The 12,647-nt window shown below is 48.7% G+C and overlaps 1 pseudogene; it reads left to right on the forward strand.

Annotated features, from left to right (window-relative positions):
- The window catches only part of LOC146174160 (uncharacterized), a 268,166-nt pseudogene that overhangs the window by 6,779 nt on the left and 248,740 nt on the right, over positions 1-12,647 (forward strand).

The following is a 12,647-nucleotide window of genomic DNA, read 5'->3' on the forward strand; positions in this document are numbered from 1 at the left end:
TTTTCCCGATCCGGCAAAACTGCGCGCTGTGGCAGAATTTCCCAAGCCAACTAATGTGAAAGAACTCCGCAGCTTCGTCGGCCTCTGCTCGTACTTCTGCCGCTTCGTTCGCAATTTCGCCACAATCATCAACCCTCTCACCAAGCTTCTGTCCAGCCACGATTTTTCAGCCTGGTCTCCACACTGTGATTATGCGTTCGCGACACTCCGCCACCTTCTGACGACTCCGCCAATCCTGCGTCATTTCGACCCTTCTTCTCCCACGGAAATTCACACTGATGCCAGCGGCGTCGGCCTCGGCGCAGTACTTGCTCAGCGGAAGTCTGGCTTTGATGAGTACGTTGTCGCTTACGCCAGTCGGACCCTAACAAAAGCTGAAGCAAACTATTCCGTCACCGAGAAAGAGTGTCTCGCTATCATCTGGGCAATAGCAAAATTTCGCCCCTACTTGTATAGCCGTTCTTTTGATGTCGTCACCGATCATCACTCCCTCTGCTGGCTGTCTTCTCTGAAAGATCCTTCTGGTCGACTGGCCCGTTGGGCTCTGAGGCTCCAAGAATACAATATTAACGTCATCTATCGCTCTGGCCGTAAACATGCCGATGCTGATGCTCTCTCACGTTCTCCATTGCCGTCTGAAGCCACTCCTGCTATATCCGTCCTACATCCCACCGACATGCCCACCGATATGACTTCCGAGCAACGCAAAGACGCATAGATCGCTTCACTCCTGGATGTTTTATCTGGCCGCGCTTCACGACCTCCTTGCCGCGCTCTCCGTCGCCAGTCTCACCATTTCGCCGTCAGAGACGAGCTCCTCTACCGTAGGAATTACCTTCCGGATGGTAGAAAGTGGCAGCTTGCTATTCCGACCCATCTGCGCTCTGTGATTTGCTCCCATTACCACGACAATCCCCAGTGTGCCCACGCAGGCTTATTGAAAACCTTCACTCGCCTGCGACAGCGGTACTACTGGCGTGGGATGTACCGTTATGTTCGTCGGATCGTCCAGTCCTGCCAAGAGTGTCAGCGCCGAAAACACCCACCTCGCCAGCCCGCCGCTCCTCTGCAGCCGCTGACCTGCCCAGCGCATCCCTTCGAGCGCATTGGAATCGACCTGTACGGCCCGCTTCCTAGCACATCAACAGGCAATCGCTGGATCATCGTTGCAATTGATCATCTCACACGCTACGCCGAAACGGCGTCTTTGCCATCTGCTACAGCCCAAGACATTGCCTCCTTCATCCTCCATAACATCATTCTTCGCCACGGTGCTCCCAAAGAATTGCTAAGTGACAGAGGTCCTGCCTTCCTTTCTGAAGTTGTCGAAGCTGTTCTGAGAGAATGCAAAATCGTTCATCGCGCCACCTCCGCGTGCCATCCGCAAACAAATGGAATGGTTGAGCGTTTTAACCGCACCATGGGCGACATGCTGGCAATGTATGTCGCTTCAGACCACTCCAACTGGGACCGCGTTCTTCCATTCGTCACATTCGCTTATAACTCGGCCACTCAAGCAAGCACAGAATTCTCGCCATACTTCCTTCTCTACGTTCGTGAGCCCTCTTGTACCATGGACACCATTCTCCCTTACCGACCGGATTCTTCCGAATTCACGACTGTTTCACAAGCTGCAACTTATGCCGAAGAATGCCGCCAGCTTGCCCGGTCCTTCCCTTCTCACGCCCAGCAACTGCAGAAAACCACCCGAGATCAATCTGCACTTCTTCCTACTTACCGTACAGACTCTTTGGTCTGGCTATGGGTGCCTTCCTCCAGTTCCGGCCTTTCATCCAAACTTCTGAGCAAGTATCAGGGCCCCTACCGTATTGTCAAGCAAACATCCCCGTCAACTACCTCATCGAACCCCTTACGCCATCCACTGACCACCGTCGCCGCAATCGTGAAATAGTACACAGTAACCGCCTGAAGCCTTACTACGACCCTGCCATCGTCACATCGCCATGACCCGCCAGGATGGCGTCTTTTCGCCCGGGGGAAGTTGTAAAACAGGTATTGGGCTCCGATATGTTCAGCGCCTGATGCTTTGAAGAGAACGACGATCATGTTCAACGCGCGTGACGGTCAGGAAAGACGACGACAACGAAGCTCTCTCTCCGACGCTCGGGCGTGCGCTTACAAAAGTGCAGCGACTGATCGCAGAACGTTCCATTGATTGTTGACGGCGTTGCGCCCTGTTTAAGGACTCCTATTAAAACATCAAAATAATTTTTCGACCTAAGAAAGGACTCATGGTGAAATCACTCACCACACATAAAGTAGCGCGCGCCATTATCATGGCGTGCGGCCAACAATGCAAGGACGAGGACATACTTGTAAGGCTTCGCACATGATCATATATCATTATCGTTAGCACCCCACATGAAGAAACGGCTCACCTGGTGCGGCGCATTACCCGCCTTAAATTCGCCGGAAAGTCGTACGAGGTCAACGCTTACGTGGCAGCTCCGGAGGACGTCTTTCGCGGCGTAATTCACGGTGTTGACCCAGGTACGTCTCCCGAAGAGCTGAAAGCACACCTACGAGTCAGAACTCAAGGAGTAACCATTCTCCAGGCAAGGATGCTTAGAAAATCCAAGACCGCCGTGATCACGTTCGACGGCCCGATCTTGCCGAAATTCGTAACATACTACGGAGGGGAACTACCGTGCTACCAGTACCGCCCCACGAGGCAAGTGTGTTACGTCTGTTTCCAGCAAGGACACCGCTCCGACGTGTGCCCCACACCGGACATTATGTGTGCGGACTGTGCGGAGATAAAAATCCGACGAAAGGCCATGTGTGCGAGCTCAAATGCCTAATATGTGGTGAGGCACATCGCACTGGATCCAAAGAGTGCCCCGAGAGACTGAAAAAAGCAAGACCAAAGCCCAGCGGGGAAAGAGGGCGCAGTGGCCAACGCGGGCGACCACGCAAGCGATGGTTCAGCTCAGAAGGAGAGACCTCGAGGAGCCGATCAAGGTCCAATTCCTTCCCACCTCTGTCGCCGGCCGGTTCACAGGAGGGGAACAAACAAGAAAAGTAGAAAAAGAAGCTTTCCCAGAAAGGCGGCAGCAAGGTAAGCTGGGCATCTACCGTTGATCCGCACTCGGTAGAAAATAGTAACACAAACAATACAAACAACAAAAATATTCCTCTCAAAGAAGCTAAAGACGCGAGCAGTGATGCACTCAGACGCAAGCTTGAACTCGCTCGACTCAAACAAAATGAGCTCGAACGCAAGGTCTAGGAACTAACAAAAACACTAAAGGCACAACAGCGGGAGCTTGAAATCACTAGAGACTTTCCAAAACAGCCACAGCATCCAACTATGGAGAACTTGAAACACGAATTCAACAGATGATGCAGGATATGATGCGGCAAATCCAATCTCAAATGCAACAGATGCAAGCACAATTTCAGGGGCAGATCTCAGAAATCAAAAGTGCTTTTCGAAAACAAAGACATAACGAAAACATTAGGGAAAGAGCGTACAACCGTCCAGCATTAACGGCGTTCGCTGTCGAACAAGGCAACAGCACGAACACGTAAACATGACCAAGACGCGTCAGAGGAACTGCAGAGGCTACCGCAAAAAAACAGGCCCTACTAAAACAATACATAAACACACAGTTTACACCCCCCGATGTGATTGCGCTTCAAGAGACTGGAACCAGGCCCTCTTTACAGGGGTACGATGTTTACGAGAGCCAAAACGGAGGTAAAGCAGCCGTTCTAGTCTCAAAGCCATCACCAAAATCAGGCACGATACCATCGCCGACACGGACATCGAGCACGCGCTTGTCGAAATCATTCCGAAAAAGCGAAAGAGAAGGAGCGCATTCGTACTAAACGTGTACAGCCCGCCAAGACAAAGAAAAGCCAAATTCTTCGAACTCTTCCACGGAGCGCACAAGCTGGCCAAAGAAAATGCACTCATTATCGTGGGAGATTTCAACGCCATGGACACGAGTTGGGGATACCGGAAACAAGATATCAAGGGAAGAACATTAGCGGACGTAGCCAAATATTTTGGCTGTAAGCTAATCACAGATCCCGCGACCCCCACGAGAATCGGTAATAGTGTGAGCACGGACACTTGCCCGGACCTCACGTTCGTAAGGAAGAGCAAGGAGTCACAGTGGGAAAACATGATGGAAAACCTAGGTAGCGATCACTTTATCCTCCGGACGCGAATAGCATCGGAAAAGGTAAGATGCCGGATCGGACAAGCAAAACTCACGGACTGGAACGCGTTCCGCGGATCTTGCAAAAAATCTGAAGGTGGCATTCAATCACTAGAAGACTGGAGCGGCATGTTGACAGAAACGCGAGACAAATGCACAAAAAGTGTAAGACGAACAACAACAACGCCCGAAGTAGACGGGCACCTTCTGCGACTATGGGAAGCCAGACGCAGTCTCACCAAAAGATGGCGGAAGCAAAAACACAACAGGAAAAGATAGCAGACGTTACGGCAAAAGCTGAAGAATACGCAGCGCAACTCGCGAGACAAAATTGGGAACAATTCAGCGACTCGCTTAAGGGAACCTTAGGTACGGCCAGAACCTGGAATCTCCTAAGAGCACTAATCGATACGACCAAAACAAAATCAGGAAACAATAAATGCATCCACACATTCATTCACTCCTTCGAGGGTTCGGACACCGACCTTTTAGAGAAGGCACGAAAAAAATGTTTCGGTGATCGCAACCCCTCACGATACCAAGGAAACTATCGCGGAGCCGAAAACGAGAAACTCGACCGTCCAATAACTCTGGAAGAAGTTTATGCGGCCATAAGGAATACGACCAGAAACACGGCAGCAGGAGCCGACAGAATCGACAATGCCCTGATCCGAAACCTGAGTGACGACCTCATACAAGAGCTCGTAAGCTTTCTAAACAAACACTGGGAGGCGGAGACGGTTCCCGAAGACTGGAAACACGCCGAAGTAATTATGATACCTAAACCTGGCAACCAGCTCCAAATTGAAAATCTCAGGCCCATCTCGCTCACGTCGTGCCTCGGCAAGCTTTACGAGCGGGTGGTGATGCTCAGACTGCAAAATTTCATGGAAGATAATGAACATGTACCCCATACCATGTTCGGCTTCAGAGCAAAACTCTCGACGCGGACGTGCTGCTTCAAATACAAGAAGATGTGCTCCGCAACGTACCCCGAACAGGTGAAAATGTCATAATGGCCCTTGACATCAAGGGAGCATTTGATAACGTCAGTCACGAAGCAATCCTTAGAGGCCTAGACGACCTGGACTGCGGACGCAGAATCCACGGGTACGTCAAAGCCTTCCTGTCAGATAGAACGGCCACCATCGCCATGGGAGACCTTCGATCGACCAAAATTCACGCGCCAAACAAAGGAACACCACAAGGATCAGTCATCTCACCTATCCTCTTCAATATAGCTATGATAGGTCTAGCACGAAAACTAGAGAAGATCGAAGGCATCAGGAACGCCATGTATGCAGGCGACATAACAGTCTGGACGAACACCGGTTCCGTCGGGGAGAAGGAAGAAAAACTACAGGAAGCGGCCTCCTGTGTACAGAAATATCTCGGAGAAAGAGGACTCGCATGCTCGACCGAGAAATCGGAACTGCTTCGAGTGTGGAGAGGCAAACAAAACCGGACCGTCCCAACCAGTGAGAACCTGAAACTCAACATCTACCTGGAAAGAATGCCCATCCCTGAAAAGACAACAATAAGAATATTAGGTATGTGGGTTCAATCGAACCAACGCAGTAGTCACACTTTTACCATGCTCAAAACAACAACGCTACAAGTGACACGCATGATCACCCGCATCACCAACAGGCGGCATGGCATGCGCGAAGAGGACACACTAAAACTAGTTAGAAACTTGGTAGTGAGCCGAATTATGTACAGCCTGCCCTACCAGTGCCTCAACAAGAGTGAAATACAACAAGCGGATGCCCTGCTACGCAAAGCGTATAAGACGGCGCTCCGATTACCGCGCAACACGTCTACAGAAAGGCTCATGGCGCTTGGATTGCAAAACACATTCGAAGAACTACGCGAGGCGCAGCTTGAGTCGCAAAAACTCAGGCTGCTGCAGACAACGACTGGAAGAGCGCTCTTACAGGGACTCGGATACTGTGAGCAGATGCGAAAAATAGCGAGGACGGTAACGATCCCCGACGAACTTCGCAAGTCCCTCAAGGTAGCTCCAATCCCGAGAAACATGGACCCTAACCTCCACCAAGGTAGAAGAGAAGCAAGGGCCGATTTTATTCAAAAAACATACGCTCCTCAAGACACGACTGTGTATGCAGACGCGTCCTCGAGAGGAGGACAGAACAAAATTGCAGTGGCCACGGTGTTCAATTCGTCTCTTCGCGAAGTGACCAGCGCCTCTATCCGACACTGCACAGCAGCAGAGGCCGAGGAAGCAGCCGTTTCTCTAGCGGTGGCGGAGGGCTATAGAGCTGGGCGGTCGCTAACGATACTCACAGACTCTCAAACAGCCTGTCGAAATTTCATGAATCGTAGGATTGGTCGTCACGCGCTTCGTATACTCCTCGAAGCGAGCGACAGAATTAAAAACCACGAAGAAAACACGACCACACACAAAATTATATGGGTACCGGGGCACATGGGGGTGGCAGGGAACCAAGAGGCTGACAGGATAGCTCGAGCATACACTACTTTCCGAGCATCCGACGGGTCCGCGGAACTTTTGCCAGCACCCAAGGCATACTCGGCCATACTAGAAAACTATAGAGGAAGAAGAATGCGATATCCCCCAACGCACAGTTCTCTTACCAGAGAGGAAACTGTCATATGGAGACAATTACAGACGGGTTCATACCCAAACCTACACATACTAAACAAAATGCACCCTACCATATACGCTGACAGATGTCCGTGGTGCGATGAAACACTAACACTATATAACATCACATGGGCATGTCAAAACATAGATGTGGTCCCCAAAATTCGAAACCCGAGTGCGGAGCAATGGGAGACTCTGCTGTCCAGCGACCGCTGCGAAGACCAGCAGGGTCTGGTACAGCGAGCCCAACGGGCGGCAGCAGCCAGCGGAGCCCTGGACTAAGGGCAACCGACCATTGTGAAAAAGTGGACGAAGTCGACGGAGAAGAATCTTGTGGATACAACAAGCAGACATCTCTGAAGACGTCCAAAAACCGCCAAATAATATAGGGCTCAATAAAGTTTTTCCTCCTCCTCATGTGTGCACTCCTAATAATATTAATTGGCTCACAGAAAGGGAAAGGCGCAGTATCTCGCACACTTGTTCTGTGGACGCCTGAACCGCGCCGTAAGGGAAGGTATGAAGGTGGGAGTGATGTGGAAAGAGAGAAAGGGGAGCCGTAGTGGAGGGCTACGGATTAATTTCGACCACCTGGGGATCTTTCGCGTGCGCTGACATCGCACAGCACACGGATGCCACTTCGTTTCGCCTCCATCGAAACGCAGGCGCCGTGGGTGTGCACTCCTATGTTTATAAATTTCATGTTAGCTACGTCACCAATTCTTTAAAGACAAATTGTTTCAAGCTCAAATTATTGAGAAAGAAAGGTATAAATACTGGAGAGTGCCATTACAAGCACCGACCTATACCGTACCCGCATGCCCTTACCTTCTGAAAATACTTGATATCTCCTGAGAATAACAACATCTGTGCGATAAGCAGTGGCTCTGGGTCCTTGTCACCAGTGATTCCGGTGTCTCAACCAATATCATATCGCAATCCCCGATTCGCTTAGCTATCAGCACAGAACAGCAATGAAAGATTTCGTTCGCTGCCTACTCTGGCAGCCATCCTCCTTACTCAAGTTTGCACGACGCGGTCAAGGACCATCTTCCTTCATTCACGTGCTTCTTCAGCCCAGGACCGTCGCTATCACTCTAAATGCTGAGGGTGTTATTTCCCTCAGCATTTTCGAACTAATATGAAACTAATATGAACCCATTTTCGAACTAATATGAAACAGGCAAAGCCTATGTTAAGCGGCTTGGCGTCGCTTAACATGGACATTAGTTAGTGACAAGAGACTCCATGAAACTTGCAGCGGTGGCCAACGCGGACGATTCCGAAGAGGTGAAAAGGCTGTCATAACGCATAGTACGGAGAAAACTAGGCTGAAGACCTGCATGAGCAGTCCTAACCTAAAGAGCGCTGTCATGGTGGTGCCGGTTACACGCCACTATGAAGGCATAAGCTACGATCTCGAAATCTTCACTATCGGGAGATTCATTCATCTGTATGAGGCTTAAAAGACTGGCACCAACTGGTATGCACGAGCCTCCCCGACGAATCGAGAAACACATACGAGAAAGGGCCGGGAACTACCATTGCTCTGAAAGCACTCTGCCGCTTATTTCGTTTCTGTTGCGCAGCTCATCAGCCACCTTTCCATGGTGAAGACGCGTCATCGTTGGTACCATTGCTGGTGTATCGAAGCGCATGTGAGACGTGAGAGAGTCACGATGTCAATACGTTTTTCTTTGAAGAAAAAGAAACAGAGCCAGGCCTTGTCCGTTAATTCCTCATGGCTGTTCTTTCCCTTCCTATAAGAAATTCTTTTTGGTTTTTGAGAAAAAGTGCTCTTTGTAGCAGCACATATCAACATACAAGCATCTGTAGTGGCAGTATGTGGAAGATGTCTTCCACCCCGTCGCTTCGGTGTTGCTGGGTCATCTCCTAAGAGCGGCTGAATGAGCAAAGGTACAGGGACCAGGACGACGCGGCATTGACACTCAAATGTTGTTTATTGCGCTTACAAATAATACAGAACATACCTGAATAAAAAGCAACATTCCTTGGAATGACAGGGCTATGTAAAATGGTTTCTGGGGACTCACCGGCTAGGGAAATGGCGGTGCGATTTCAACAGCGTATACTGCGAAATCTCCCGAGAGTGCTACATGTTTCGTACAAACCATACCACTGCATCTGCAGAGTGCTGCGGCGAGAGCGTTGAGTGTTTACCGGTCACTTCGTTGTTGAGAACCAGAAGTCAGGCTGCCATGCGCGACAAATATTCCCGTTGGTGCTCTCTACTCCGGACCAGCTATTCCCCGAAATCTGACTGGAGAGGCGACGAGACTACCGCCCGCGTTGGCGGCTGGATAAACAAAAGTTTCTTAGCGTCTCCTCGGGGGAATCCGGGTATACTTCGTCGACAAATTATTTGGTAAAGAGCGGACACTAGGTGAATTCTGGCCTCAAGAAATGACGCACGACTAATAAATTCAATTGACCAACATCAAAATGATGACGCCATCAGCACTCGTCACACGCGCGGGGGTGCAGGTGGCGTAGAACAAGTCAGACTGCGGAAGGACATGGCCGCCTATGCGATCAACGTCTTTCTTCGTGATGACGGACGTTGCATGTTTACGGTTTTCATGGCCTTCGAAGCCAAACTACTGCAGTTTGTCAGAGCGGTAAGATGAGGAACGTTACTTTGCCGAAAATTGCTGCATTTCTAACCGTTTACGCACACCGCGCAAGCCAGTTCCTTGAATTGCACAGATCGTGAACTGGCCCTGGCGCATACGTCATGAGCGCCCGTTTGTGACACCCGGGCAGATTCCAGCAAAAGCAAGGTGAGAAATGTCTTCTTGCAAACTACGCTGCATGTTAAGTAGTTCAGCTCAGCACTATGGTCTAGGTGGGAAGAGAAAAGCCTATCTACTCAGCCATGGCGCCACAAACTCTCGCCCGTTGGCGGGCAGTTACATAACAGCGAACCCTAGCCAGACGCTCTTTGTTGTATTTACCTAGCCGTTAGTTTTGCGTGGTTTAGTGTTGAGGTTTGCTGATCAGGGCGTTTTTTTTTTCTTCCTTAACCAAAGGTAAATTTTTTTCGAGTAACATGTGTTGTCCGGATGAAATTTGAACATAGAAATAATAGACTTACGGCTTAAGGACGAGCGCTTTTGAGCTGTTCAGCAAAAGGTATGATGAGAAGGAATATGGGGGCGTGTGGCCCTCGCATTTCGCAAAGGGGCTGTCACCAGCAGAAGAGGATAATGGTTGGAGCCGGGGTCATGCTCGAAAAGAGTATTCAACTAAGCTTACTTTGCATGCGCCTTTGCAGCTGCTTCTTGTCTCATGTCGGTGGCTGCGCTATGAAAAGCGAGGAGACCGCGCACTTCCTGTGTTTCCTCTCAAATTTCTTCTAGCTGTAGGTGCGAGACCGTAACTGTTAAGATGGCCGAAAAAAATGTCACACACAAAAACAGACACTTGTGCTTCGACGACTCACTCATCTGCAACAAAAAACCCTGCATTGCACGCACTCTACACCATACGCTTTACACCTATAGTCACAGGAAATTAAAAGCTGAGAACTTTATGAAAAGCTTGATACCAAAGAAGTGGCGGGGCGATAAATTCGATCTCTCTATTTCTGAAAACATGCATTCTACCCGCGTCATAATTTTCAGTGTACGTTACACACAATATCTACGTCGGACTGGTTGCCCATGTCTTGTTGCCCCCCGTCTAAGAAATATATTTATAGAATGAAACATGTAGTCTGCTTTCAATGCTGCTTTTAAACCAAAGTTCAGCATCGGAAAATGGCGCAATGCTTGGAAAATATTTGTAAGAATCTTCTCAGTGGAATTGTCTTTTTTAAGTAGGTACGTATGTAGAGGTTCAATAAATTATATTTACCCTATTCTCAATTTCATTCCTTACAGCTTTTTCACGTTTAGCCTGTTTACAGGTTTTCGGTGAAAGTTAAATGAAAATAACGAATACTTCTACTATGAATTTTTCAGCTGATGCCCGAAACCGGAAGTCTCTGCTGTGTGCTCTGGTGGAACAATTGCAGCATACTTGCAATATGCCTGGAGCAATCTTCCGCCTCCCAGGAGTGAATAGGTTTGAGCTCTTATGGCGATCTGCTTGCCATTTCACGTGATTTAAATTTTAGGTCATGTATGTCAACAACGATATAACTGTTAATCAACCTGAAAAAATATGAGCATAGGTATGAAATAAATATCCGCGAGATTTTTTAGAGATATTATATCAATTCATATTTTCACATTCCAACATATTGGCCATGTGATGACTGTGGTTGCTAAGCTTGGTCGGATTGTATGATTTAGCGTCCCAAAGAGACCCAGGTACAAAGACGCGCATAGAGAAACCATCTTATTATTAAAACTATTGTGCATTGTAACTCTAAATTTAAATAGTGCTATTTTTATTTTTATTGTGAAATGAATGCAAGGCTATATTTAACATGAGCCTGAACGTTTTCCACTTTATTTCGGACTTACAGCATATTTACGATAAGAAACTGTTGAAAGTTTCTAAAGAAGGTAATGCTGAGGATGAAAGAAGTGACCATATGCTGGAATACTATTTACAAAATTGTACCGAAATTCCGGTGACGGTGCGGGGAGTTGTGCATTTAAGCTGAATTCAGTACTGTTCCCTGTGGAATACTCAAGTCGATTGGCAATTCATTTGCTTTAAATGTGAGCTTAAAATAAATAAGGATACTCCTCAGGAAGCCATGAGTGTGTTTTTAATGTATGTCGGTTTTCTTAATCATACATATGAGATACTTTTTATATCACTCATGCTACATTTGTCTACCTATGTATTGTTTATTGCCTTTTGTAATTTGTTTATTTTTTTGTAATGCGCACATAGGATGGCGTTTTGCCTGTCTTCGGGGTTGCTTTTACGCACCAGAGGTGACCGAAGCGTATCAGTTCTCTTTTTATATGACGCAAAATATATGTTCATTTCACAAAGCCCCTGGCGTCTTATCTGTAATACTCCAGTTTGGCAAAGGCGTCCCGCAGCTGTGGTGCTGGCGGGTAACAGCAATTTCAACCTAACTTTATTTTACAATGCTGACAAAGAACTGAAACGTAATAGCACACCGTACAGAACTCAAATAAGGTGCCAACAGTGAGTGGCAGGACGGCAGCACTTGCTGGCATTCAAACGGAGTGCCAGGCCGCAGCGCACACCGGCATTCAAACCGCGCGCATTAGACCGAAAGCGGATGTGCGTCAAGCAACGGCCTCTTGGGGCGCTACAGTCAATTGAGCCGCTAGGTTTTATGAAAACGTCTTCTCTTAACGCAATCCTATCTCTATGTAGACTTCTTGGTGGTGCACCCATAGCTATTCCCGCTTAGCCCCAGGGGAAGTAATTACTCCTCTCCCAGCCGCCGCTGCCACGACGCTCACTGAGATGGCTTTGGTCGGCCGTGGTGACGGCGAAGGAAACTGGTTTTCCACATCCCATCATCTTAAATATGCTCCTCTGGTTGTCGAAAGCTGCTTCTCGGATACCATGCTCCAGACATAGGCAAGCCTTGGAATGACGACAGCAGGATAGCGCGCACAGGGAAGGCGCCAGTACCATAAGTAGAGCAAGAACGTAAAGGGAGGCATGCTGTTCAGAGGAAGGTCCACAAGCCAACTGGACGGTGTGCTGTTGTTCCTCCTGATGTGCCTTTCTTTGCAGCAAAGGGTTGGCATTCTGTCGCTTTGAGCCGGACTAGTTCAATGAGACTCCGCAGCTTAGGGGGCTCACGGAAGCAGGGCTGCGGGCACGAGGTCCGGGTGGCTTTAGTCAATATCTGCATTGACTAAGGTTCT

The sequence above is a fragment of the Amblyomma maculatum genome, chromosome 11, assembly GCF_055883805.1.
Source record: "Amblyomma maculatum isolate TAMU_Amacu chromosome 11, ASM5588380v1, whole genome shotgun sequence".
NCBI lineage: Eukaryota > Metazoa > Arthropoda > Arachnida > Ixodida > Ixodidae > Amblyomma > Amblyomma maculatum.